This window comes from Chiloscyllium punctatum, chromosome 16 (genome assembly GCF_047496795.1).
Source record: "Chiloscyllium punctatum isolate Juve2018m chromosome 16, sChiPun1.3, whole genome shotgun sequence".
NCBI classification, from domain to species: domain Eukaryota; kingdom Metazoa; phylum Chordata; class Chondrichthyes; order Orectolobiformes; family Hemiscylliidae; genus Chiloscyllium; species Chiloscyllium punctatum.
Window position 1 is genome coordinate 77,881,880 of NC_092754.1, and position 6,000 is coordinate 77,887,879.

Genomic DNA, 6,000 nt, shown 5'->3' on the forward strand with positions numbered 1-6,000 from the left:
CCGACATACTTCCCACTGTACATTAACCATCACACCCCGACATACCTCCAACTGTACAGTAACCATCACACCCCGACACACCTCCCACTGTACAGTAACCATCACACCCCGACATACCTCCCACTGTACAGTAACCATCACACCCCGACATACCACCCACTGTACAGTAACCATCACGGCCCGACATACCTCCCACTGTACAGTAACCATCACACCCCGACATACCTCCCACTGTACAGTAACCATCACACCCCGACATACCTCCCACTGTAGAGAAACCATCACACCCCGACACAGTTCCCACTGTACAGTAACCATCACACCCCGACATACCTCCCACTGTACAGTAACCATCACACCCCTACATACCTCCAACTGTAGAGAAACCATCACACCCCGACATACCTCCCACTGTACAGTAACCATCAGACCCCGACATACCTCCCACTCTACAGTAACCATCACACCCCGACATACCTCCCACTGTATAGTAACCATCACACCCCGACATACCTCCCAATGTACAGTAACCATCACACCCCGACATAGCTCCCACTGTAGAGTAACCATCACACCCCGACATACCTCCCACTGTACAGTAACAATCACAGTCCGACATACCTCCCACTGTACAGTAACCATCACACCCCGACATACCTCCCACTGTACATTAACCATCACACCCCAACACACCTCCCACTGTACAGTAACCATCACACCCCGACATACCTCCCACTGTACAGTAACGATCACACCCCGACATACCTCCCACTGTACAGTAACCATCACGGCCCGACATACCTCCCACTGTACAGTAACCATCACGGCCCGACATACCTCCCACTGTACAGTAACCATCACACCCCGACATACCTCCCACTGTACAGTAACCATCACGGCCCGACATACCTCCCACTGTACAGTAACCATCACACCCCAACATACCTCCCACTGTACAGTAACCATCACACCCCGACATACTTCCCACTGTACAGTAACCAACACACCCCGACATACCTCCCACTGTACAGTAACCATCACACCCCGACATACCTCCCACTGTACAGTAACCATCACACCCCGACATACCTCCCACTGTACAGTAACCATCTGACCCCGACATACCTCCCACTGTACAGTAACCATCACGGCCCGACATACCTCCCACTGTACAGTAACCATCACACCCCGACATACCTCCCACTGTACAGAAACCATCACACCCCGACATACCTCCCACTGTACAGTAACCATCACACCCCGACTTACCTCCCAATGTACAGTAACCATCACACCCCGACACACCTCCCACTGTACAGTAACTATCACGGCCCGACATACCTCCCACTGTACAGTAACCATCACACCCCGACATACCTCACACTGTACAGTAACCATCACGGCCCGACATACCTCCCACTGTACAGTAACCATCACACCCCGACATACCTCCCACTGTACAGTAACCATCACACCCCGACACACCTCCCACTGTACAGTAACTATCACGGCCCTACATACCTCCCACTGTACAGTAACCATCAAACCCCGATATACCTCCCACTGTACAGTAACCATCACACCCCGACATACCTCCCACTGTACAGTAACCATCACGGCCCGACATACCTCCCACTGTACAGTAACCATCACACCCCGATATACCTCCCACTGTACAGTAACCATCACGGTCCGACATACCTCCCACTGTACAGTAACCATCACGGTCCGACATACCTCCCACTGTACAGTAAACATCACACCCCGACATACCTTCCACTGTACAGTAACCATCACACCCCGATATACCTCCCACTGTACAGTAACCATCACGGCCCGACATACCTCCCAATGTACAGTAACCATCACACCCCGACATACCTCCCACTGTACAGTAACCATCACACCCCGATATACCTCCCACTGTACAGTAACCATCACACCCTGACATACCTCCCACTGTACAGTAACCATCACGGTCCGACATACCTCCCACTGTACAGTAACTATCACGGCCCGACATACCTCCCACTGTACAGTAACCATCACACGCCGACATACCTCCCACTGTACAGTAACCATCACACCCCGACATACCTCCCACTGTACAGTAACCATCACACCCCGATATACCTCCCACTGTACAGTAACCATCACACCCCGACATACCTCCCACTGTACAGTAACCATCACGGTCCGACATACCTCCCACTGTACAGTAACCATCACGGTCCGACATACCTCCCATTGTACAGTAACCATCACTCCTCGACATACCTCCCACTGTCCAGTAACCATCACACCCCGACATACCTCCCACTGTACAGTAACCATCACACCCCGACATACCACCCACGGTACAGTAACCATCACACCCCGACATACCTCCCACTGTACAGTAACCATCACACCCCGACACACCTCCCACTGTACATTAACTATCACGGCCCGACATACCTCCCATTGTACAGTAACCATCACACCCCGACATACCTCCCACTGTACAGTAACCAACACGGCCCGACATACCTCCCACTGTACAGTAACCATCACACCCCGACATTCCTCCCACTGTACAGTAACCATCACACCCCGATATACCTCCCACTGTACAGTAACCATCACACCCCGACTTACCTCCCACTGTACAGTAACCATCACGGTCCGACATACCTCCCACTGTACAGTAACCATCACGGCCAGACATACCTCCCACTCTACAGTAACCATCACACCCCGACATACCTCCCACTGTACAGTAACCAACACGGCCCGACATACCTCCCACTGTACAGTAACCATCACACCCCGACATACCTCCCACTGTACAGTAACCATCACACCCCGACATACCTCCCACTGTACAGTAACCATCACACCCCGACATACCTCCCACTGTACAGTAACCATCACGGTCCGACAGACCTCCCACTGTACAGTAACCATCACGGTCCGACATACCTCCCACTGTACAGTAAACATCACACCCCGACATACCTCCCACTGTACAGTAACCAACACACCCCGATATACCTCCCACTGTACAGTAACCATCACGGCCCGACATACCTCCCACTGTACAGTAACCATCACGGCCCGACATACCTCCCACTGTACAGTAACCATCACACCCCGACATACCTCCCATTGTACAGTAACCATCACACCCCGACATACCTCCCACTGTACAGTAACCATCACATCCCGACATACCTCCCACTGTACAGTAACCATCACACCCCGACATACCTCCCACTGTACAGTAACCATCACATCCCGACATACCTCCCACTGAACAGAAACCATCACACCCCGACATACCTCCCACTGTACAGTAACTATCACATCCCGACATACCTCCCACTGAACAGAAACCATCACACCCCGACATACCTCCCACTGTACAGTAACCATTACACCCCGACATACCTCCCACTGTACAGTAACCATCACACCCCGACATACCTCCCACTGTACAGTAACCATCACACCCCGATATACCTCCCACTGTACAGTAACCATCACACCCCGACATACCTCCCACTGTACAGTAACCATCACGGTCCGACATGCCTCCCACTGTACAGTAACCATCACGGTCCGACATACCTCCCACTGTACAGTAAACATCACACCCCGACATACCTTCCACTGTACAGTAATCATCACACCCCGATAGACCTTCCACTGTACAGTAACCATCACGGCCCGACATACCTCCCACTGTACAGTAAACATCACGGTCCGACATACCTCCCACTGTACAGTAAACATCACACCCCGACATACTTCCCACTGTACAGTAACCGTCACACCCCGACATACCTCCCACTGGACAGTAACCATCACAGCCGGACATACCTCCCACTGGACAGTAACCATCACAGCCGGACATACCTCCCACTGTACAGTAACCATCACAGCCCGACAAACCTCCCACTGTACAGTAACCATCACGGTCCGACATACCTCCCACTGTACAGTAAACATCACACCCCGACATACCTCCCACTGTACAGTAACCAACACACCCCGATATACCTCCCACTGTACAGTAACCATCACGGCCCGACATACCTCCCACTTTACAGTAACCATCACGGCCCGACATACCTCCCACTGTACAGTAACCATCACACCCCGACATACCTCCCATTGTACAGTAACCATCACACCCCGACATACCTCCCACTGTACAGTAACCATCACATCCCGACATACCTCCCACTGTACAGTAAACATCACACCCCGACATACCTCCCACTGTACAGTAACCATCACATCCCGACATACCTCCCACTGTACAGTAACCATCACATCCCGACATACCTCCCACTGTACAGTAACCATCACGGTCCGACATACCTCCCACTGTACAGTAAACATCACACCCCGACATACCTCACACTGTACAGTAACCATCACGGTCCGACATACCTCCCACTGTACAGTAACCATCACGGTCCGACATACCTCCCACTGTACAGTAAACATCACACCCCGACATACCTCCCACTGTACAGTAATCATCACACCCCGATAGACCTTCCACTGTACAGTAACCATCACGGCCCGACATACCTCCCACTGTACAGTAACCATCACAGCCGGACATACCTCCCACTGTACAGTAACCATCACACCCCGACATACCTCCCACTGTACAGTAACCATCACGGCCCGACATACCTCCCACTGTACAGTAACCATCACACCCCGACATACCTCCCATTGTACAGTAACCATCACGGCCCGACATACCTCCCACTGTACAGTAACCATCACACCCCGACATACCTCCCACTGTACAGTAACCATCACATCCCGACATATCTCCCACAGTACAGTAACCATCACATCCCGACATACCTCCCACTGAACAGAAACCATCACACCCCGACATATCTCCCACAGTACAGTAACCATCACATCCCGACATACCTCCCACTGAACAGAAACCATCACACCCCGACATACCTCCCACTGTACAGTAACCATCACATCCCGACATACCTCCCACTGAACAGAAACCATCACACCCCGACATACCTCCCACTGTACAGTAACCATCACACCCCGACATACCTCCCACTGTACAGTAACCATCACACCCCGACATACCTCCCACTGTACAGTAACCATCACGATCCGACATACCTCCCACTGTACAGTAACCATCACACGCCGACATACCTCCCACAGAACAGAAACCATCACACCCCGACATACCTCCCACTGTTCAGTAACCATCACGGCCCGACATACCTCCCTCTGTAATGTAACCATCACACCCCGACATACCCCCCACTGTACAGTAACCATCACGTCCGGACATACCTCCCACTGTATAGTAACCATCAAGCCTGACATACCCCCCACTGTACAGTAACCATCACGTCCGGACATACCTCCCACTGTACAGTAACCATCACACCCCGACATACCTCCCACAGTACAATAACCATCACACCCCGACATACCTCCCACTGTACAGTAACCATCACAGCCCGACATAGATCCAACTGTACAGTAACCATCACGGCTCGACATATCTCTCACTGTACAGTAACCATCACGGACCGACATACCTCCCACTGAACAGTAACCACCACGTCCCGACATACCTCCCACTGTACAGAAACCATCACACCCCGACATACCTCCCACTGTCCAGTAACCATCACACCCCGACATACCTCCCACTATACAGTAACCATCACACCCCGACATACCTCCCACTGTACAGTAACCATCACACCCCGACATACCTCCCACTGAACAGTAACCATCACGGTCCGACATACCTCCCACTGTACAGTAACCATCACACCCCGACATACCTCCCACTGAACAGAAACCATCACACCCCGACACACCTCCCTCTGTACAGTAATCATCACGGCCCGACATACCTCCCACTGTACAGTAACCATCACACGCCGACATACCTCCCACTGTACAGTAACCATCACGGCCCGACATACCTCCCTCTGTACAGTA